Raw genomic sequence first — 25684 nt, forward strand, 5'->3', positions numbered from 1 at the left:
TTATGTTTTGAAATTTGGAAAGTGAAAGGAAGTACAGACCCATGAGGGTATGATATTTTAAGATTTTATCTTGTGTTCTGGTTTTTCAACTATCAACCATATCGTTTTCACACCAGATCATAAATGGTGACTGTCGACGCGATATAACTCATTGCATAATTTTTTGTTCCTAACGTTAATTACTATCTGATATTATACCCAATATTTTCCTCTTATCTACAGGTGATTACTACGCAAGAAAACTAACAACGGACTGTTTACAATTGGAAATATGTCGCTATTTACAAAATGCTATTCCAATCATTTTCTCTGAAGGTAGTTGACAATTATTTCTGGTGTATTTCATCAGTTCAGACTTTTATTGTTCAATATAATATGAATTGATTTGAAATCCCTGAAAGAATCTGTGAAAAAAACGAATAATCGAAACAATTTTATTAAACAACTTATTATTAAACAGTTTATCACCCGAAGATGACTGTGGACACTAACAATCGAAGAGTCGTGACGTTACTTGGTTTGGAATCTTTTAATTTTTGATTTTCATTTTTTGTTAATAATATTTTTAATTTTTTTAATTTTCAACTTGTATCAATATTTCAATTTTTAATTTTTTTGGTTGTTGCTTGTATGTTATTTCTTTGTAATTTCAGTGTTTTGTTTAATAAAGTTGTTACTTTTTCGGTTAATGGTTTAAATGTTTTTCACAAATTCTTTCAGAGATTTCGAATTAATTTATATTATACCAGACAATGAAAGTCCGAATTGATGAAATACACAATTTTTTTTCGATTTCTGACCTCTCGAAAGTATCTATCTATCGTTCTCAACAATTCAAGCACATCTCACTTATTCTTTGTCCGTTCTCTTAGACATATTAAGTGACACTAGACTTTTCTAATTTATGACACCGAGTATGTGAAACAAGTTTCTTGTAGCGAACTATTATAGTCAGCTTCGTTTGACCAATATACAAAAAATATGACATACGTTCTTGAGAGCAATCTAACGATTTTCGATATATAGTGATTATGAATTTTCACTGAAAATAACTCACCAATAGTGATCGCAAAACATGATTGGGTGATGGATTTCGTTTTTACCCACCTGAAACCAAAATGAAAATTTACTTTTTATACAATAATGTAACAATATATTTCTTGTGAAACGGACAAATACATTGATTTTTTGAGAAAATGATTTCAATTTCCTACTCCTTCATCATTGAATGAGAAATTTGGAGATAAAGATGTCCAAAAAGTATATGGCTTACACAAATAAGACTAGTATTAGTGAATAGTGAATAATTGATATAGTAAAAGTTCATCTGTTATGTCTTTTATTCAAAATGGGGGTTCTGAAATTAGAATAATTATTTCTACGTTTGTTTGAAGGTGATTGAAAATGTTTCATGATGAATTTCACTAGTTCGGACTTCTATTGTCTACTATATAAAATGATTTGAAATCCCTGAAATTATAATTATTTCTTATGAAAACCGCGGAAGTTCATTGTGATAAAGTAAATATAACTCCTCTCTCACCGCCGGAATCATGATTAAAGGGAGCAGAATCCCAGCTGAAAGAGCATGTTGGATTGAGACCTGAAGTAGCAAACGTTTCGTCTATTACTGTGGCAAACATTATCAGTGTCAGTTTGGTAATGACTGACTCAGTCGTTGTTGACCCTTCGAAATTTAACCTTTATCCTCGCAGTGAAATATCAGGTCGAATTCAACTGTGGCCCACCAGTTCAAATTTATTCTCTTCAACAATTGACATGAATGATGAAGCATTGAAGAAAAAAATGGTTTCGTGTGATTAAATTCCCTTCTATTCATGAGAGAGAATGTATTGCTCTCCACTAAAATTTTGCTGGAAGTGTTAACACTCTTAAATCGTTGTATTTGTGTCTGTATATCGGATTTTATAGTATGCACAGAGATTATTATTATTTAGACTTATTATTTAGAATGCTGGTAACATTCAATTTGCATCTAAAATCATTTGGAGAAAATCTTTTAAAAAGCATCATTAAAGTTCGGGAAAACTAATAGGGGTTTTGTGTATGTCGTTCTTTTTCTGAACTTCGAACACGTTGATTTTTCGTCTCCATCCAGAGATTCTTTTCTTGTAATTTAATACAAATATTGTAATATTCTCAGTTGACTTGTTCTTTGTGGTATGGAAAAAGAAAAATCCCAGAGAGATATCGAAAAATACCGTTGAGTATCCACAGCTTGTGTATTTCAATATATATTTCAACATAGACGAAACTGTCAATAATCGATATTGATATGATTTATGTAGATATCCTCTTTCAAACACTCCAATAACCATCCTGGGTTTGTTGAAAATTGAATTACACTATTCTCAAGACATTTTCGATAGTTTTCAATCCATTGAGTCCAAATGTTTTGACTTACGGATAAGCTACTAATCTGATGTTGGAACTGTTGGTGATCCTCTGCCGTTTCCTTGCACAAAATTTTTGGAACTTGCGTTCGATTCATTTTCGTTTGATAATTTTCAAAGGAAAAAACTGTTATTGTAATCTATTTTTGCGAACTCAAATCAGATGAAGTACCATACCAGAATTTTTTCATATCTACAAGTAACTAAATACATCCCACTAGGATATTTTCCGTTATCTCGGCTGATTCCCAACGGTTCTTTCAGAAAAGAGATGACTATTGATGAAGCTCGTTCAATCAGGTTCTCAACAGCACAATGTTGAGAGAAGCGTCCTGCACTAAATTCACAACTGAAGCCATAATAAGTATCATTTTCATCAATAACGAAACCACAGCGACATTTATGACAAACACAGATCAAGTAACACAAATGAATTCCAATTGAAATCTTGGAATTTTCGTCGTCCAGTAATGTTCTTGAAGTTGCAGCGGGAAGTACCAGATGCCAGATTCCTTAGTTGTCACAGCTTTTAGTCGAGCTTGGTCAGTTAAGAAGCCTTCAGCTGCTCCAAAAATTATGTAGATACTTGCTGCATCAAAGAAAGACCCCATGATTCCTAGATCTCTTGTTGTTAAGTATCAATTATTTTATCAGAACTAATTAATTGAATTCACTTCACGCCAGACAATCCAATTTTACCTATCAAACTGGTGAATTTTATTTTCCAAGAATCATTATCCAAGAAAGAAATTGGTGGCATAAAATGATATCAATACTATTGAAAGATGAAAAGTCGGTAAAGCAAGAGGAGGTGCTTATCAGATGCCAATACCACCCATATTTACCAGAAGCGAAGAATTCGCAATACTGTAAGATGAAATCAACTGTATTATAGACGGTATCTGTGTTATTTTGGAAAACACCTGCACCTGCGCCTAAGTATAGATTGATGATAATTATCTGTTTTCCAATCCTGTTGGGATAGCACTCTTAGTAAGTGAAAATTATTTCGGTGAGCAACCATCTGATTTTTTTAATATGTATTTTCTACTAGTATACTAGTATTATGAATGGCAAGAAATCCACGATGGGCATGAATAAAACAAAACAGTAATCATCAAAAAATAATTACGGTAAATCTAATATAGACCATACGGAATACATGAGTCCAGAAATGGAAACTGACCTAAATACTTTTCATGCGATAAAAAAAAGCCAACATTGGGTAGATTCATGCATGAATGTTGATGAATGACATCTGTCTCCCTTCAGTAAAGTTAAACATTGAGTTTTGTGCTTTTTGTTAATGAAGTAAATTCAATGCTGCATTCAGTCATTCATCAATAATGATGTGTTTCATTCAGTGGGACGATACAGAGATATCCTATTTTTTGAAACCATAAAACAAAACACTTTCCAGCGCTTCCCAGACAGAACATATATCCGGATAGAAAATTGGTCATTGGATAGCAGACCAGAATAGCAGCTGTTGCTATTACGAAATTTATCGCCTATTTCATTTTAGCGCTGTCCGTTTACGGATAGTAAATTCTCGAACAGAAAACATATTGCTTTTTATTTTATATCAGATTTGTGCTCAGCCTGAATTTATTTCATACACGGTAAACGGGTAATATGTACTAACTAATGCAATTTTCGCAGCAGCGGCGAGGTATGCGTTCGCTTGTTTTGCAGGCCCGTTTTAATTCGTCCACTTTATATTTCCTGTGCCACGGCAAATATTTATGTAAAGCATGTGTTTCCTAGCAGGAGATACCACCTGAGTATCCAGCTGGGCGAACGGCTTGATTTTGAAGTATGATACGAAAAATAGGCGAGTGTAACACACCCATTTCCGTCTGCGAACAGACCTCACGCTGATATTTTAAATCATGACTCAGTTTACTTCTAGTGTATAAAGGGCGAGAAGTGAATTGAATTAATCCAAAGCAAAGAAAAATATTGTTAGTCAACGTCATCAACTACTATGGTCATTAGAGCTTTCGATAGGTAATTGCAGGTTGGCGTCATACTAATACTAATATGCAGAAAGCTTGTGATCGAATCGATTTCATACTTTCAAAGCATCTATTGGAAGCGGGTTTCTCAGCAAGTTTTAATAAAACTTCTATCGATAAATGTAATGGATAAATGTATTCGGATAGAACTTTATGGAAACACCCACCTAAAATTTGAAGTTGTAAATCGATTTTAATAATTTTTTTTAATGTCAAGTACTAAAAGGTCTACCTTGGGACAAAATTTGAAATGTTTATTGAAGTTTCAGGGCATACTACGATATTTTTTCTTAGTCAAAAATCGGGATTTTTTATTAGCGATTTTTTTATTAAAAAATAAAACGAAATTTAGGAATGTACTTTACGCAGAACCTTTCATTTATAAGCCTTTGTTATAATTTTAAATTCATTGATATTTATTTTATCTAACATTTCGTGTAACTGGGTATATTGGAGATAAAAGACTAGACACAAATTAAAAAATAATTCGAAACTAATTTGAGATTGTGTTCAACATCGATAATAAGTCCCATGGCTTGATATAACTAATGACTTTTGATAAATCTGAAATAAGAATGAATCTATTCACAAAAAAAAATATTTTGTTGTAAAAAAGCAACCATTGTAATAAATACTTGGTTAGGAGCTGTTTGCCAGATTTGAGCTATAATAAAAATATAATTTAAAGCATCCCAAGCTTTTTTACAAAAATTTTTGTAAATAGATATATCCTCATTCCGGACTGATTAAAAGTCATTAGTTACATCAAGACATACAACTTAAATTGGAATTTTTTATTTTGTGTTGCTATTAAAGCGCGTTTTTTAGTTTTTCAAACTATTAATAATTTGATTTAAATTTTTTATTTTGGAATGGGCAGAGTAGTTCGAAACTCAGGCCATTGAAGAAGTCCACAAGAAACCTCGTGTTTAGATGAGATACGTTGACACCTTCATAATATGGAACCATAGGAATAATGAACTAGACGCCTTCCTGAAACATATTATCCTTCCATCACTTTTACAATAGAGAAGGAGGTCCACAACGATTTGCCATTCTTAGACGTATTGGTGAAGAGGACCGACACTGAGTGGGAAACATCTGTATACCGAAAACCCACTCCCACAGAACAGTATATGAACCTCGAATCCAACCACCATCAATCGACTAAAATAGGAATCATCAAGACTCTATTAGACCGTGTTTTCGGGCTCTGTAATACAATGGAAGGTCGCCATCATCATCAAAAATGATATTCAACAGAATGGCTACTCTAAAGCGATGGTGAAACAGACTTTGGCTAGAAGACAGCAGGAGCCTCGCAAGGAAGAGAAGCAGTCACAACCAGTGCTTGCACTTCCCTACATCAGAGGATTATCGGAAATGATAAGAAGGAGAGGGTTCAAGTACAACATCAGAACCTGCTTCAGATCCGGAAACACTATCCGTAGCAGCCTCACGAAAACTAGTCCACCAAACGCTGACTGTTCCATTTTTACTTGTATTTTATTTCACTGTTATTTCATTACAGGTTTTTGTGCCTAATGTAATCGTTATTTTCAGCTATTCTGTTTTAATTCTTCTTTTTTATTAGTTCATTCAGGGATTTCAAATCATTTTATATAATATCAGACAATGGAAGTCCGAACTAATGAAATTGATCATGAAACATTGTCAATCACTTTCAAACAAACCATAAATATCTTATCAAAGTTTTTCAAAATATATCACTCACAACAGTGAAAATTTCATTCAAGATAGACCTTTTGATCAATTGAATATCAGTCGTCATTTTTCAATTATTTCACTCACTAACCTTTAAGTTTGATAGACACGCTATGACACGCATTGTATGTAGAATCTGATAGATAAGTTTCAAATATGAGTTTCCATATGAACAAACAACTTGAGATCCAACCACCATTGCCTGTATATATGCACGCTAAAATGGAATATTCGGTAGAATTCAATACGGCTAGAATAATGTCAATATGAACTTTTCGATTTTTTCATTTCATTCGGAGTTCATAGTCCGGAATTTTGCAATATAATTTCGAAAACACTTGAAATGTCGAATGATATTCATTAACGTGACCTGGTAAATAACTGGCATTTTATTTATTGCGTATGAAACCAGGTTGATAAAAAGTAGACTAATGAAAAACACTAACAATTTTTTATAATTCGGAGATGCTATTCACCTTAGAATATGTTTTGTGGTAATTTTCAACAGAAGAAATAATATTTTATCAGCTCACTTTTTCCGTTTTCCTTCATCTTTCATTCGTAATGAACTTTCGGCACCAACTAACGTACCCCCGTTTATTTTTCATGGAATATGTTGATTTTCCACTCATTTATTCTTTCTTAGAATGCAGTTTCGTATTTATTTTTCAAAGACATAAATTGGAAATTTAAAGAATATAACAGAGAAGCTTTGCGATTGGAGATACGACAAAAATAGAATCATAGATAATTTTTTTCAATAAAAACTAATAGCACTGAATGATGTTTCGAATCCTTATCCATTTTTATGTCAATATTTTGATAGTGCTTCATCATGAATTATTCTGACGTGGCTCATCAAAAAGAACCATGGGAATGCAGAACTAGATAGCTTCCTGAAACACATCAACAACGTAAGTCCTTCCATCAATTTCACAATGGAGAAGGAAGTCCACAGCGAATTGACATTCTTAGACGTATTGGGAAGAGGACTGACACTAAGTAGGAAACATCTGTTTATCGAAAACCCACTCACACAGGACAGTATCTGAACCAGAAATCCAACCACCATCAATCGAATAAGAGAGGAATCATCAAAACTCTACTAGACTGTGCTTTCGGGCTCTGTTATACAAAGGAAAGTCTCGAAAAGGAACTAGGCATCATCAAAAATGACCTACAACGGAATGGTTACTTCAAAGTGATGGTGCTGTCTTCAGCTAGAAGACAGCAGGAGCTCCACAAGGACGAGAAGGTGACACAACCAGTACTTGTACTTCCCTACATCAGAGGATTGTTGGAAAGGATAAGAAGGATTAGGTCCAAGTATAACATCAGAACCTGTTTCAGATCTGAGAACCCGAAAACCAGGCCACCAAACGCGGACTGTGATTCCAAGAATTGCATTTACTGAATACCCTGCGAGTGCGAAGAATCATACATCGGTGAAACTAAGAGGTCATTAAAAGTTCGCATTGCCGAGCACAAGAAACACACACAGCGAGGAGAAACCAGCAAATCAGGAATAGCAGAGCATGTTTGGACTAATCAACATAACATCAAGCTGAAATCATCCACAAGGAAGAACACTGGTTTAGGAGAAAATTCAAAGAAGCCTCATATATGTTATCCAACGCATTAAGCCAAGCTAGCGTAGAGATATGGAAACCTTTAATCAAGCGGAATACTACCAACTCCGGCCAAACGGTCAGCTTCCGCTAAAACCGATGAAGCGGAAAGAGGGAAGAGAGGATAGGTGAAGGCACTTATAAATAGTCAGATCTCGAAGGAATCCCGAGTCCAGTTATCACCCGAAGACGATGGTGGATACTAACAATCGGAACGTCGTGAAGTAATTTGGTTTGGAATATTTCAATTTTTAATTTTTTTCTCTTGTTGATAATTTTTTAATTTTCATCTCGTGTTAATTTTTTTTCCTTTGGTTGTTGCTTGTATTTTATTTCATTGTAATTTCAGTTTTTTGCTTAATATAATTGTTATTTTTTAGATAATCTTTTTAATTTTTTACACATACAGGGATTTCAAATCAATTCATATCAAATTAGACAATGGAAGTCGGAACTAATGAAATCCACCGCGAAACATCGTCAACCACCTTCAAACAATCATCAAAAGTTTCTGAAATATCATTAAGCAATATACAGAATGTATTGAATGAATATACACAGACCAAAATTATTATTATTGATGCAGTTTCTCAAAAAAGGATATTGGGTGAAAAGCATAAATGAAGTCGCATTTCCATCAATTGCGGCAAATGTTCAACAATTTCGTTTAAACAATAAATTTTCGGTAACGGTATAAACGGTAAATTTTCAAGTCTAACTCTACGAGTTAGACTTGAAATTCTCGATATGATCTGCTATGAAATGAACGAGTCTCCACAACGGCATGAGGATTTTCATTATTGACAATTATAGAAATTCCGAATGAAATTTGAGAAATTCGCAGGGGTTGAATCTAGAGAATATGCTGAATGGAGTATCAGCTCACAGCTCATTTTATGGATTTTTGCCACCGTGACTACACACGAGTACACCCGATCATTGTCGTGATGAAATAACACTTGTTTTCATAAGAGCGATGATTTTCACTTCAAATCAATATTGAATCTGTTGAAAAGCTCTGAATAATATTTGCCGGTGAGAGCCATACCAAATTTCAACTAACAATCAACAAAGTATTATCACGTAAATATTGAATTTTGTAATTGTATTTGGGGTCCTTTTACATTGTCTAATGTATATACTGCCCAAAAGAAAATTATTGGGTTTCAGCAAATGTTGATCAAAAAGTATCTTGCAAGTAATTGTTTGAAGGTTATGAAATTTCAACCACCACAGGTATATTCCAAATGAGTGTGTATCTTAATCCACAATATCAATACTAGAAATTGCAACAACTTTCACATTAAAACTCATAAATATAATTTAATAACTCACTTTTCTTTTTCTGAGACTGAAACTCTTCGTTTTCGTTTTTATAAGTTCTATACGACTACCAAAAGAAAAAGCAACATTATTATTATTATCAGGCTAATGAAAAAAGACTAACCTGTTTTCGATTGCCACATTGAAATCTCGAATACTGCAATAATTCACAATAATACCACACAATGTTATAAGATGTTTCAATTTTCTTCTACTTAACTCTGTAGGTATATCTTCAAGAGTGCAGAGAAGAAAATACTACTAAGGACTTAAGTTCTCTAAGTAACTAGTGAAACTGATACATTTCATTCCAGAACTAGCTCAAATTGAAGATTATATGGATTGATCAATCTCATGTTGATATGACCCTAAAAATCTAAAGGTGAAAATAAAATCGTATGCAAGTTGTTAACTGTGAGTAGATAATCTCAACTTGAGCATCTGCATTTTCCCCGACATCTTCAATGCCAATTAAGCTGGTCCTTCACAAAGGTCGTAAATCTTTGTTGGCCATACACATTAACAAGTATTGTATTTAAGTTGTCACGCCGGCTGCTCCCCTAACTAAATCAGGATGCTTTACATAGGACTCGTTACTGTTTCAGGAAAATTAATGAACAGCCACTAGGATTCGCTGTGGATAACCTAAAAATTTTGTTTGCTTTTATCTTGATACAGGACAATTTTAATTTCGCTCTACGTAACTGACGGTGAGAGCAGTTTCACTAATGAAATATCTGAAAATGTTAATGAATCGAGGTTGCCTAGATGGCATACCAATGTTATGCCTGTGAATTATGCGTTTTTGTATTCCTTGAAGAATACTTCCCGTAAAAACATTTTTAGTCGAAAAAGCTACCTTTTTTATTTAAAATTCCCAGACTACCGGGGTTGTTTGTGAATGGTTCCCTTTTGGAAATGTCCATCAAGCGCCATACAATCATTCCAGCCCTGCTATAACATTTCAATATCACTTTTGTGGAACGATTTATCTGTTGCCTCAAAATAGGTTTCAGCAATAACCTCTTCATTCGAGCAAATTTTTTTACCGGTGAGCATTTTCTTGAGGTCTGCGAACAGCCAGTAGTCGCTTGGAGCCAAATCTGACGAATACGGTGAATGTAGGAGCAATTCGAAGTCTTACGTAGTTTTGCCATTTTGATTGACTTGTAACACGGTGCGTTGTCTCGATGAAACACATTTTTTCCATGTCATATGAGGTCGTTTTTGTGCAATTTTGGCCTTCAAATGATCCAATAATGCTATATAATATTCACTGCTGATGGTATATGCCTTCTCAAAATAGTCGATGAATTTTACAACACACACATCCCAAAATACCGAAATCATGGCCTTTCCAGCCGATTGTTGTGCTTTCGGGCGCTTTGCACGAGGTTCACCAGTTGCTCTCCACTCAGATGACGATCGTTTTGTGAAGTGATAGATCCATTTTTCATCCATTGTCACATATCGATGCAAAAACTCCGGTTTGTTATGTTCAGACAGGGTCAAATACTGCTCAGAATTATCAAAACGTTCTTGTTTTTGATCAACAGTCAGCTCGCGCGGCATCCACTTCGAACAGAGCTTTCTCACAGTCAAATGCTCACGCAATATAAAGCGAACACGTTTTTTGATACCTTCCTAATGTCAGCTAACTCACGCAACTTCACTTTTCGATCATTCAAAACGATTTTGTGGATTGTTTTATATTTTCTGGTGTTACTGCCTCATTTGGACGTCCACTGCGTTCTCCATCATCGGTGTCTCTAGGACCACGTATGAACCACGTTCAATTGTTGTTTCTGATGGAGCGTAGTCCTTATAAAACTTTTCAAACCTTTGCTTCGCTTCAACGACCCTTTTTTCCATCAAGAAGCAGTGTAAAATAAAACACGAAATTGTGTTTGATGAATTGTTTTGGAAATAACAAAGGTTATGCCACTTTTAGTACAATAACTCTCAAACTTATTAGAAGAATATCATGAAATTTCACAACTAATTTTGAAAGTTTGTATTATTCAAAAAAGCGGTGATTGCAATAAGACTATCGCCATCTATGTGTTGATCCCGACATGTTTCAGTCCATGTAGTAGTCTTTTTACGTTTTTCTTCCTATGCTTTTTTGACACTTTTTCTAACGATTGTGTGTCCCATTTCATGTTCTGTAATGTTTTGAATATCAGTCATCAGAAATTGTTTGTCCTCTGTGACCCATTCGCATAATACATAGCCGATTATCTCTGTTTCTTTGTTGCATTTCTGTTTCTGAAGTATCTTTGTCCGTGATTCCTGAGTATCCTGGCACCCACTAGAGTCAAACTTTTTCAATCAGCCACTTCATTTATATTTTTACGGTATTTTCAGGGCAATCTCCACGTCACTCTTGAATTCATCAATGATCCAAATACGGTCTCTGTGAGAATATTGATACGCTCATTTTATTGAATCCCAAACTACTTGATCTCTAGTAGCTTGGTAAGTTCAAAGTAAAATTTTGCCTCGGCTATAACCATATAATATAAAGGTGATAAACTCAATAGTTTCTCCGATGCTAATATTGGTGTGGCTGAATTCCTCTTCACCATCAGGTCTCAAAGTTTGCTTCCCAATTTGGTCAACCTTGGCTCTGTGCTTAATTTTTCGACTGGAAATCCCATAGTTCTATTAGTGTTTATTTGAATGTGATTGATAAAGGTTCGAAATTTCATTTTCTAAAAATATATTACCCGATTAAAATCTATGAGAATAACAGAATACTAAAGATATAAAAATACCAGTACCTATATATTCAATGGATTTAATTGAAAAAAAATATATGAAGATAAAAAACAATGGGTGTAAAAGGAAACAAATTATTGTGACCTGAAATGAAAATCTGTTTTCAAAATCTGTTAAAAACCATAAGACTTTCCTTCATTTCTCTTCTGGATTTCCCGATTCACTCTTGGTTTCACACTCTGTGCAATTTAGACTGTTTCCCGCCTGATTAGAGAGTTTCATACTTTGCATATCTCCATCTACCTGGCTGTACGCAGCTATTTTAAACATTCTCTTTAGACTTTCATATTCCATCCTGTGTGTGATTTCATTTTCGAGATATTTGATGTTATTTTGGTGATTCCAAACATGCTTCACAATTCCCAATTTGCTGGTTTCTCCTCATGTGCTTAGCAATACGGAGTTTCAACGATATCTTAGTTTACCGATATGGACGTACTGCACTCATATGGTATCCGTTAATTGGATACTGTCGTCGCTGTCCTCATTTGCTAGCTTGTTTTTGGTGTGGCTGCTACAGATGGTTGTTCCCGCATCTGAAGCAGGTTCTATTATTATAATTAGGCTCAATTGTACTTATACTCTTCAACCCTCCTCTGGCGTGGTTTTGATAGCTTCTTCTTCTTGCAAGGCTTTTGTAGAATCTCTCCTGATGCAACAGAGTCTACATACACGGTCGATTAGGGTTTTAGAAAATTCCTCTTGGTAGATTGCTGGTGGTTGAATTCGTATTTCATATATTGTTCCACGTGATGATTCCTAGAAACAACAATTCATTATGGACTTCCACCTCCATTTTGAACATTATGGGAGGTCTCACGCTGTTGAGGATCTGTAAAAAAGTCCAGTTCTGTATCTCCACGATCCCAAACTATGAACGAATTTTCAAAGTTTCTCAACAAGACTCTGGGCTTCTTTTGACTTCCTTCAATAACCAGCGTATCAAACCTTCCTATGTACATCTTCGCTATAACTGGTGAAACTGGCCATCTGATTTGAGTGTCACTATACGAATAAAGTTTGTAATAAATGAAATCCTACTATATATGTTTTTCTTCCAGACGTCTCACCTTACAATCCTTGCACTAATTGATCTCTCAGCTAGATAATATTACAGATTCCACCAGACTCGAACTCTGCAGTTCTTGATAACAATATTCAAAAAATCTTGTAGAAAGGTTTTTATTCAATCAAGAATTTCGTATACATTGAAAAACTGTTCTTTTAAAAAATAATAGACTCATGTTGAGTTATTGTTATATCGCACAGAAATTTGTTATTTAGCCAATTCAAAAAACCATATGTAATGCACTCAGCTTCCGAATTTCACGAAATATCTTCTCTTTTCCTTCTCACAATGCGCCCCTTGTTTCACAAAGAGAAGCGATGAATGCAGTATCTTGCATTAGGAACGATTATCATTGCAAGTTATGGACTGAAAACAATTACCCAGCGGCATTTCACACCCGTCTGGAGACCGAGAGTAAAAGAAAAACCCGAGAAATGTCTTCTTTTGATTAGAGTTAGTCATGTGCAATGAATTTGTTTCGTTGAAATCACGAGGGAGGCGACAGAAACTTGAAGAAAATTATTCTGTTAATAACCGTATTCTTGGATATTACACTGTTGAATTTTACGTTTGAGATTAAAGGTCTGCAATGATACGTTCTTAGAATGGAGAAGTTCAAGTAAAATACTTGGGAGTAAATTAAGGAAAGTGGGTAAAGGATATTCAATAATAGAAAATTCAAGGACTATATTTCTTTAACGATGCCTGTCAATGAAAACTGACTTCTTCTTTATATAAAACTGTATTCACCACCAAACTGATTCCTTACGGACAACTCTTCTTGTGAAACATGTTCAAGTTGAGGAAATGAGATGATATCTTTAACTTATTCTAATAATTATAAAGACAAGTTCTTAAGACACATGAGTCACTCCGTTTTGTACGATGAGACAATATAATATAAAATAGAATTTATAGGTCGTCTTTGATATAGGTAAAAATAATGAAATGTTTTTCTTCAACTACATTTCTGAAATAAGGCAAATGAAATTGATACACAGTTCTACAACTATTATTACTTTGAGAAAATTAGGTTTGAAATTCTTTGAAATATTACTGACCTCACCTTCAACTGTAACTTTTTTGCAGAACTGCAGCTTTCAATTTATTGACTGAGAAAGTCATTATTGAGTTACTGTCGCAGTGGTACTACAAAAGGAGGAGGAAAAACATATTGTTCCAAAACTTCCCCATTTGGAAATGTAGGATCTAACTGGAAAGCGCTATTGATGCTTGGGATATGTTGATTATTCAGCAATTTGAAGTATCCTTCAGCTTCGAAGTTTGCTTCGAAAAATAATGGTCCAGTCATATGGTTATTCAAAATTCCTGCCAGAAAATTTTGTTTTCGGAGATGGTGGTTGTGAATTTGGAGAGTCATATTGGGATTGGCCTTCAGGCCCATTCAGACAAAAAGTACTTTCATTCGGAAAACATGTGACATGTTACGGTTCACGAGCAGGACCCACGATTAAAGAGAACACATTCCAATCTTTCCGTCTGTTACTGCGGCAGATAGCAGTTTCATATGCGTTGAGTGCGAAGACGAAAATTATATCTCGACTGACTCAGTCGTTGCTGTTGTGTTGTCTTTTTTGGATTTTAACAATTTCTTTCACTTATTTAGAATGCTTCTTTTCATTTTGAATGCCCTTTGAATAGATGTTCACTATAAGCAGATAGAAAAATAAATCGTTATGAAAATGCAATAAAACAAAACTGATGAGAATGTTCAACTTCAATAAAGTCTGTTACGTAATATACGTAACATATAACACCTAAAATTCACAATGCATACCTACAAGAGCATTACTAGCGCAACGATCCGACTTGGCACCGGTAGCAGAACATATATGCCTACATTTTTTTGTCACGGTGTCACATAAGCTTTTGAGTAAATAATAAAAAAGAGCTTTGATAATATTCACTCAATATTCATAAGACAAGTGGATACCTGCCTAAAGACAAAGGTTAATGGAGAAACAGCTTTTTAACAGAAAATAATAAGGAAATTGAAGTGAAAAAGTTTGTGTTAACAAAATAACATTTCTCTCCTATATATTTTACGAAATTTGAGGAAACAACAATTTTTTCAATGTTATTTTCAATAGATATGACGCATAACGTCTCTTAGAACCACTGAGCTTTCAATTCAAATAAAGGAAAAATACGGCCATACTGTACAATTTTGTCAAACAGCAAAAATTTGCATAAAAAATTTGGATTTAGGCATTCTATTTCTCTGCTTCAACTTCAAAGTTTACTAGTACTGAAGATGAATTACTTCTTTCTGGTGATGAAAAATGTTCACATTTTTCATGTGAAGTTTTTTCTGAAATTCGATACTTTTCGATTTATTCGCGAGTGAAATTGTCAATTTTTCAACCAATAAATCCAATTTTTCAAAAGGTTTTGTCGCGAATAACTCAAAAAGTAAATATGTTATCAAAAAACATATTCTTGGTGAAAATGTAGCTTATGAAAAATTGAAATGGGAGGGGAGAAAATGAAATAATAGGTTGTTGAATGGTGATTCTTATTCATCAAATGGCAAACCTGAAAGTGAAGTACCAAAAACACTATGCATTTTTCTGGTAACAATTATAGATTCCTTTCCAAATGTTAGAAAAAAAATATTCATTTATATTTTTCATAAAAGTCCCCAGTCAAGAAATAGTCAAGTTGGTCCCAACTTCACTTGGCGTCACTTCACTTAGGTCCCAACCTAACCACTTCACTTGGCGGGTTGGCTGTCTTGTTCATATTTCACTGCCTGAACCACTGTGTATGCTGTTTTCGGCGAGTGCATTGGCTTGGGATGTGGGGATTGGGCAAACCGGGCATCGGATGCCTGCTTCCACGTAGCCCCGCTGGATACGGGAATGACAGAATCACTTGTGTTTCTGTTATTCCCTAACTGAATGGCATCCCAACAATGGCTCAATCCTAAGGTGTGTGTATCCGTGCCGAGAGAATGAATGACATTGAGCCTATCAGCTGTCTCTACAGAACCTTCGAGATGCCGGGCGCCTTCTCGTCGTAGCATCGCCTTGTCACGGTAATGCGGGGCTCTGCCGTGATCGACTTTTTTTCCTAACTACTCGTGGGACTTTTATGGACAGACCTCCCTGTAAATTTAGTTCAGGAGCGAGTCTACAGAGGAGATGGGTGTCGAGTTTACGACTCTAACTGACCTACCTGTAAATTCAATTCAGGAGCGAGTCTACAGGGAAGATGGCTGTTGAGTTTACGACTCCAACGGACCTCCCTGTACATTTAGTTCAGGAGCGAGTCTACAGAGGAGATGGATGTCGAGTTTACAACTCCAATTGATCTCCCTGTAAATTTAGTTCAGGAGCGATAGCTGCGGCGTACGCAGAATCTGGTCTCAAGTGACGATTCACCAAAACCAGAGGCGAAAAAGCCCTGCACGGCTGAATCTAAAGCATCGTCAGGTGTAGCTGACGTGCAAAAACCCTCATATGGGAACGTTGTCGTGGGTATCAAGCTGGGAATCTTGCAACTTGTCTATCCGACTACCTCATCAACAGAGCATATACTTTATGCCTGCCCCACTGGGGACCGAATCAGGTCTTTAGAGTTTGGCAGAGCCGTACTCTTACCATCTGACCTGAAAGACCACTCACCATACAAGTTGGGTTTATTTGGTCAACTGTGAATAGGGGTGAGCCACAATAAACCCTTGCGGGTTGCGGTGGAGGGTTGAATAGACGCACACACTTTGAACCTAACCTAACCTACCACTTCACTTCAAAATTATCATTACCACTTCACAATTCACTTCCTTTATGTATTTGTAGCATGCTGGAACGGCTCAAAGATTTGGAAATGATTGAGTATGATAATTTGTAAGGTTGCAAAAAATGCATTTTTTAAATAATTCAAAAACTATCAATTGCAAATCTCATAAAATACACATTGTAGCTATATTATTTGTATCATTAATAGTTTTCAAGTTGGTTCAACGAAAATGATATTTACACTTCAAACTATTTTTTTCAAAACTAAGCAAATCAAACAGGTTGACTGTCGAGAGCATATTACGAGTACATAAATAAAGTATGATTACTTTCAATTGGAGTGTTAATAGGGGGCTGAGTTTCATATTTTCTGTCGTGGAAAAAAATTGGGACCGACATTATTTTCGTCATAACTCGCTCAGTTTTGAAACAAGAGACAATTCAACAAATAAAATCGAAGGTTTCTCAAGCACTTCCTTAGGGGTCGTGACTTTCCAATCTGAGGTAAGTTATAAATGTGAAAAAAAATCTCTCCCAAAACAGATTGCACTGAAAAACGATTCAATCTATTTACGAATCTCGAAACCCTTCTATCCGTCCATTTTAAAATATTTACCATAACGTAAAACCCCACGGGTCAGGACATGACCCAATCAAGTGAGAAGTTGAAAGATAAATAATATACGACTTGAATAAATTCGTGTATGGGCCGCATCTCCTCAGAAATCAGATGAGCTTCCGGTTGTAAACCGTCTGAAATAGCACATCCGCTGAAGAGTTTTCCATTTATTTACAAGCGTGCAACGTTTACGACTATTTATATGCGACGGCAAACTCATGTAGATAGTATGTGCACGAGACATTATAACGATCAAGCCACCCATGAAAAGTTCTACATAAACAACATGAAATGTTATATCGAGGATGCTATCTGGAGCGTGGAACAGATATCGAGATGCATGGATGCAGCCAGTGAATTGAGCATCACTGGCGTTTCAACAGGTTTGTAGCACGCCGGTATTGCATCATGTAATGTGTTTATTTGTTTTAAATTGATATAACTACAGTTGGAGACTTGAAATAATGAGCCTACGTCATTAATGTGTGTATCCGCGTACATGTTACGATTTTGGGTTAATTTCACAGAATAATTCAACACTTTGATTATTATTCTGTGAAATCCTGAAAGGGCGGAACCTCAGAAATATGAAATATAAACTTTCAAACGGTCTGAAAATCGAAGAAATTGCCGACAACTCAAGCTTGTTCAGCAAGTACTCTTCGATGTACTGAGTGCATCCGAATAAGACATCTTTCTGATCAGAAGCAAACGCTGTCTTTCTATTTCACTTATTGAAGACCTAGTTGTTGTCCGCCGCTTTGCCCACGTAGAATTTCGTTTGTCACGTTCGTGACAAACCATTTTAAATAAATAGTCACAAATTTTTTTCATTAATCCAAAACTTCAGGTTTCCCACTTCAAAATTGACAAAATTCAATACAATCTTCTAACTCCTATTCTTTCCCCTTGGAGGTGGAAATTTCTAATTTGCTTTCTTGATACTTATTTACGCTATACAAAGAACCTACCTGCATATCTCAAGATTCTCGGTTTAGTAGCTTCGGCTGTATGTTAATGTAAGAGCGGGCAACACCTAGTAGTTTATATATAAAAATACAGTAACTAAAAAACTATGCCAATTGTACTAAGTAGTCGAATTATGCTACCTATCAAAAAATTCGCAAAACTAACACAAATGTCAACTACGTCTGCCCTCACGCGTCTGCCAACTTCACATGCTTAGACCACCCCTCTACCCCTGCGCATCGTCCACCGTTGTGTTACAGTAAACGCGACGCGTAATGGCTTCTGCGTTGCGTTAAGTTAATCTTATCGTGATAACTTTTGAACGATTCGTCAAAATTACTTAGTGTTAAGGACAAAGTTTATCTATATCAGATACTTAAAAAGACAATTGCATCATTTTTTTTAAATTTGACAAATATTTCAAAATGTGCATTGTAAAAAAAGTATCCAATTCAATTGTATTTATAATTCAGTATATTGCATATGATGGCTACCACATAACAGATAGATATATGCTATCGCGGACCGTTATTTAGAACTGTTCAAGATAAACAATTTCACGGTACATTATCTTCATGTAACTCCAGCGGGTAAAGGAACGCACGCCAAGATAACTCCCAGGGGGCAAGAATTTTTTTAAGTTACTTAATATTTATCCTTATATTATGACCAAAATTTCACAAAACCTTTGAAAATTTTAGCCTATAAGGTTAGGTTAGGTTAGGTTAGACTGGCTAGTTGAGCCTAACAAGACAGCAGAAGACAGGCCGCCACACGGTCACACGATTGGACAGAGGGAGACGCCACCGCTGATGTTAACTGGTAGCTCTCCGCTCAACAGATTTTCGCTTTAGCCTCCATCAATGACGTCTCACTTCCTGCCGAAGCTCACGCGAGAGTTTCCTTGCGATGCAATTTTGATATTGCTTTATCTCATTTAACCTATGTGAGCTTATGTTAGTTGTCCAGAACCGTCGGAAAAGGTTCATGAAAAAACCAGGTAAGAGTAATTCTGCTATCACGCTACAACGTGAATTATCCAACTTTTCCATGGACTAAGCATGATCGTGTTCTCGCCGATCCTGGAAGATATCCAATGAATCATAGATTAGCTCGTGTTTGAGGGACTGATTATTATGATAACTCTTAATAGGCGTGATGTCCCTCGTCACCGGACTTTTCAGCAGAAAGAACTTGAAAAATTTCTGAGATATCCTCCTGATATGTTCAGTGACTGTCTCCACTTCAGCCAGATCTAACAGGTCAAACAATGGAATGTATCTCTCACTATTCGTGCAAATATCAAGTTGATCGTAGGTTTGATAATGAAGATGAATAAAGTCTTTGAAACGTTACCAGATAAGTATACAAATAGAATAGGTTTCCGCGGTTGAAATGTGAACATCTGAATTTCTGGTTGAACCACGCTCAAAGTTTTGCAAAGTTTCGGCTTCGACTTTGAAGCCATTTTCAAGAAGTAGAAGAGTGTGGCTGTACTGAGAGACACACTTTAGGTTTTTGATGTTTTGGTATTGCCAAACCTTCGAGACGGTATGACCCTCATTTACCCATGTTTCTTCTCCATTCTATAATCTCTGATTTTTCTATTATCATCCTCTTTGAATCTTGTTGTTCAAAATTGAAGTGGAATTATTTTCTAGCAGCTTCACTGCATTAACCTTTCTCGATTTTTTATATATTTATAGTTTCTCTCATTTCTGGACAGAATATAGCGTGTAACCAATTCGTTACAAATTGTATAAATCGTGACAAGAAAAAATAGGAAAATATTCACACCTTGTTAAGTATGAATATTTTATTCAATTATTCTTACAGTTGCTCAATAATTCATTTGTTAGGGATTCATTACTTTGTCACCTATATAGTAAAATGAAATTGCCAATATTGTCGACTAAATATGTAATATTTCATCTGATAAAACATTTCCTGTGAGTACTAAACGAAAAAAATTATTAGCAAATCGAGGACTCCAATAAAACAGCTTGTGGTATACTTTATTGGATGTCTAATTCTACCAACCGCTGTTATAATTAGTTTTACTGAGAATTACTCTTGTATAAATATTCCAGTTTTCCAGGGTCATCGAGCACATTAAGCATATTAGTAATGGATCTCAACTTTCGGATCTGATATAATTCTACTGTGCTGAATGTTTGAATTTAGGTGCAAATTTGTTAATATATTCTTCAGTATACACCTTATATAAATTGGAGGACGTATATTTTTAGGAGAGATTAATAAGAAACTTTTTGGCTTTCTACATGATTGGAATCGATTGCCTACTTCCTTTCGAAATTTAAGAAAAGTACAAACAAATTGACGACGTCCGGTTTGTCAAATTTTGAGAGTCGTCATGGTGCACGCAAAGACAATTGAGGTTATGACTTTTGTGACTTTGTGCGCATGAATAATTGTTAAGTCATAATAGAAAGAAAGTCAGCAATATCCATCATCATTTTTGGAAAAGAAAGATTTTGGCTTTGTCAACATAAATACTCGTTATGCAGTCGTAATATCCAGAAATTGGAAATATCAACTCAGGATGTATAAACCTCTGAGAAAGCTAGCCACTAGCGCCATCAGAAAGAAATTCCAAAAATCCACGGCATTCAAACCCGGGAAAAAGTGATACTGAAAACCTCAGCTACGAAAGTCTTAACCATTTTGTCAATTGTACCTTGAATTATATTGGCACCACATTCAGAATTCTCTACACACGTATTAACATCGGTAATATCGGTTGTTAGAAATTATCGTTTAAGATGCCGTGTTAACATCGTTGAAATGAAATGAAATGCTTTATTCAAATACGATACATCCTAATATACAACAATGATAATAATTTTAACATTAATATACATATAAACACAATAATACAAAAAAAGATCTACTGAAATTTGTTAGTAGGTAGTCTTACCTACGATAATTGAAAATACAAAAAAAAAATACATAATAATTTGGTATTACCTCAATGGTCTCTCAAATGGTCTAATAGATTTCTTTTGAACATAATAAGACTGTTAGAAGACTTTATAAATCCTTTAAAAATGAATGTTTTAGTGTTGAACGTTTTTGTTTGATTATACACATACAAATTCTTCAGTATTCTAGTATTATACTGATGGATTTGATTATTAAAAATTACAAATTTGTCAAAATATGAAGGTAGAAGGGTATCCAACATTTTGTAGATATAAATCATCGTTAAATATGTAAGCCTACTTTCTAAAGATCAGTGGTCGTCAACCTCTTCAATGTGTTGAGCTACTTTGTTAATTTTGGAATAAACAGCGAGCTACCCACACAGAAGCCACGTAACGCAACGTAAATGAAATAATCCACAGTTAATTTATCTTTATATGTATTTATTTTACTATTTAACTGGTAATACATAATACATAGGTACTAATAATAAACTAATAACAAAATAACTAATATTACTAGAACGTACTTGTTCATAGCTACATTCCTACCTAACAAACGAAGGTGTTTGAAAAATAAACACAAACTTTCATCCAGCCACAACGGCATGTCAAGTATGATTTAAAAATAGTTAATAATAACAACACCAAAGTAACGCACTATCACGAACATAAACATTGAAAAATAAAAAAGGACGTTCAATGAGAAGGGTGACACTCAGACTCATCGATAATTTTTTTAATGTTTGCAGTATAATTTGATGCAGCCATTCGAATACAATTATCCAAATGTTCATCTGTAAGTCGATTGCGATATTTGTTCTCAATTAACTTCATATTGGAAAAAGAAGATTCACACAAATAGGTTGAACTGAATAATGCTTTCACTTTCACGGCAACACGGCATAGAACTGAATATTTGTCTTTACTTACAATAGGCCAGATACATTCAGTACTTGAGACTAACGATTTTAAGGCTGAATCATTTTGAAACTCAATGACTTCCATTTCTGTTGCAGCGATGTCTTCGCCAAAGTTCTGCATAACACAAGTTGCAAACTGTTGGATATCAATTTCCATAAAGGGTGAAACAACAAACTGAGCTACTAAAGCCATTTCATTGAAATCCTTAAAACGATTTTTGAAGTTATTCTTCAGGGTAGAAATTATTTCTACATGATATTTGTTGTCATAGGGTTCTAATGGATTTTGAGATATTTTTTCTGAAAGAATAGGAAAATGCTTGGCATCGCTGTTAATTAGGTTTTGTTCCCAAAACTCCAGCTTTTTGATGAATGCTTTTATATCAGAAATCATTTCCGCTAGTTCTTTGTCTCTCCCTTGAAGCTGCAAATTAAGTTCGTTTAATTTCTCTGTAATGTCCACGAGAAAACCAAAATCTCTAAGCCAGATTGAAATTTCTAGTTCCGGAGTTGGTTCTTCGCGTTGTTTGAAAAATTGAACTATGCCAGATTGGACATCATTAAAACGTTCCAGCACCCGTCCTCTACTTAACCATCGGACTTCAGAGTAAAGGAGTAGGTCCCCGTATTGACAGTCAACTTCATCGGCCAAGGTTCTGAATAATCTTCTTTGTAACGCTTGAGCTCTAATCTTGTTCACAATTTTTACCACCAGTTTCATAACGTTGTTTAGTTTCAGGAAATTTCCACATAATGCTTGCTGATGGATAATGCAGTGGTAACGAGAAATTGCGGAAAATTTTCATCTTTACGACATAACGCCACCAGACCCTTATCACAACCCACCATAGCTGGAGCGCCATCGGTTGTCAAGCCTACCATTTTCGATATATCGGAAGAAATAATATTTTTTAAATGAGAAAACAACTCATGTCCAGTAGTGTCTTTTCAGTGGAATGAACTTCAAAAAATCTTCTTTAATCGTAAAATCACTAAAAACCATCCTGACGAACACGGCCATCTGGGCAGTGTCAACGACATCTGTTGATTCATCCAGTTGAAGTGAAAAATAAACACAGTTATCTAAGTCAGTTCTTAACTGTAAAAAAATATCATTGCTCATTACTTCTACACGTCTCATCACTGTATTAGCAGAAAGTTGCATAGATTTTATAGCTGAAACTATCTCGTCTTTATTTCTAAAGTTGGCAAATAACGGATCAGCAGCTTCTAAAAACGCCTGTTTTATCATTTCCCCGTCTTCATAAGGTTTCTTTTTTTTGTGCAATTATCTGGGACACACGGTACGATGCTTCAGTTGCTGCCTTATTTTTGTTGACTGTTCTTAAAAATATTGATTGTTGTCCAATTAACTGCTTTTTTAATTGTTTCAGTTTCTCCTTTCTGGTGGCAGAATGTAGTGGGAATAATTTTTCAAAATTAGAATGTACAGTTTTATGATGTCTCTCAATATTTTCTTTTTTAGCAACGGAGACCGAAGTATTACAAACAAACACACATTTTCATCTTTAACTTCTGTAAAAAAGTATTGTTCTTCCCATTCCGAATGAAAGTGGTATGTCTTTACCTTCTTACAACTGCTTGCCATAATATTATTTTTGTTGTTCTCTACTAACCCAACCGCTGGACGTTGGTTACGCGTTCAGTTTTAAACTAAGCGCAATGTCGCCGCGTGCGTATTTATCCCGTTCAAAGCAATCCAGATCGTTCTCGAATACTAACGCGCTGGTCCGGCTGGTCGGTTCTAGACGATTCTAGCTTGATGGCGTCGGCGGCAGATCGCTCACCGCAACGTTGCCGTTGTTTATGTTTAATATTATGACAATTAGATTTTTTTGTGGAATTTTCGGAAGCTTCTCTGACTTTTGCAGTTTGTATTTTTTTAATTAAAATCGTTGTGAGAGCTACCAGAATTGCCTCCGCGAGCTACCGGTAGCTCGCGATGAACATTCTGCTATAGATGAACATTCTAGAGTATTTAATATTTAATAATAGAAGATAAATGGGTACTCCAGTCACATCTCAAAATAATCCTCATTGCGCGATTTTGTAGTGTTCTCATTTCATTTAAATCACCTGTGTATAGAAGAATGGGACAATATTCGAAATGTGGTTGTATAATGGTCTTATATATAGTTATCCGTGATTGCATAGTTAAGTGTTGGGACACTCTTGTGAAAAAATATAATTTTTTCAAAATGTTTTTCTGTATGTAAGTGAAATGGTTATTCATTGATACATGCTTGTCCAACATGAATCGTAGATATTTGAATTCAGTAATGAGCTCAATTTTGTAATTTTCTATTTTTATTTCAATTTGATTTAAATCTAATTCTCTGTACTTAAACGGTGTAGTAAGTATCATAACCTTTGTTTTGCTGACATTTAGCTTCAATTCATTAGTTTTTAAATATGTAGCAATATTATTCAATGCTTCATTAATTTTTTGAATAGCTTTATCTATTACCTTTATCACTAACCGATACTAGGGCATCATCAGCAAAATAATATTCATAATCACATTCATTACATTTGCTGATATCATTAATGTAAATTAAGAATAGCAATGGCCCTAAAATACTTCCCTGCGGAACCCCGTGGTCTACGCTTATTGCTGTTGAGACAAACCCATTAATTTTAGTTACCTGCTTCCTTCCTGTGAGGTAATCACTGATCAAGTACTATTCCTTTAATGCCATATTTTTTGAATTTTTCAATTGATATTTTACGATCAACCATTTCAAACGCACGTTTAAGATCTAAAAAATACTACTACAGTGTACATGCCTTTACTCATTTTGTCTTTCCATTCAGTAACTGTAAGCTGAAGTGCGGATTCGCATGAATGTCTGGATCTAAAACCAGATTGGTTTATGAATAGTATGTTTTTTTTATTGAAATATTCCGTTGTTGATATACTATTGACTCTAACGGTTTTTCAGCGCAAAGTATTAATTGGCCGATATTCATCAAATTTTTTTGTGTTTGGAACTTTGCCGATAGGCGTAACTGTACCGGTTTTTAGATCACCTGGAAAACTACCATTTTGTAACAAGGTGTTCACAAAATGACATTACACATGTCCAATTACTTCAAAACTTCAAAACATGATAGTCAGGGACATCGAGAGAGGGTGGTATGAAAACAGAAAGTGATTCAGTTCGTTTGATTCCACTAGGAAAGAATTTAGAGTAAGTACAGTGCCGTTTGGACAAAACATCCCGAGATAGTTTTTTCAAATTAATATAAATGGCCACTTATCAATGCGGTGCGTATGTGCTTTCACAATGAAAGCATAATATAATTGGCACATGGATGTGATATTCAAAGAATAAGAGAAACCTAAGAAAGTCTTGAAATACTTGACCATATATTTTCACAAATCGTGTGGGATTCCTTGTAAAAAAACTGCCAGCCACCAGCCACTAGCATAGAATCCACCGTTCCACAGAGTAATTTTTATGAAAGGTGTACATAAGTTCAAAGGTGTG

The 25684-nt window shown here is 35.0% G+C and overlaps 1 protein-coding gene across 5 annotated transcripts in view; it reads right to left on the reverse strand.

The window, feature by feature from the left end:
* LOC111507432 (uncharacterized) overlaps positions 1-25684 on the reverse strand; it is a 544290-nt gene that overhangs the window by 392531 nt on the left and 126075 nt on the right. For all 5 annotated transcript variants that reach the window (XM_074177938.1, XM_074177940.1, XM_074177937.1 and 2 more), the window contains one exon: positions 1058-1107. The gene's annotated coding sequence lies outside the window, so the exon portion shown is untranslated. The remainder of the gene's footprint in view (positions 1-1057; positions 1108-25684) is intronic.

Source organism: Leptinotarsa decemlineata, unplaced genomic scaffold (assembly GCF_025532065.1).
Source record: "Leptinotarsa decemlineata unplaced genomic scaffold, Ldec_3_MD MMD2_tig00003335_RagTag_RagTag, whole genome shotgun sequence".
NCBI classification, from domain to species: Eukaryota; Metazoa; Arthropoda; class Insecta; order Coleoptera; family Chrysomelidae; genus Leptinotarsa; species Leptinotarsa decemlineata.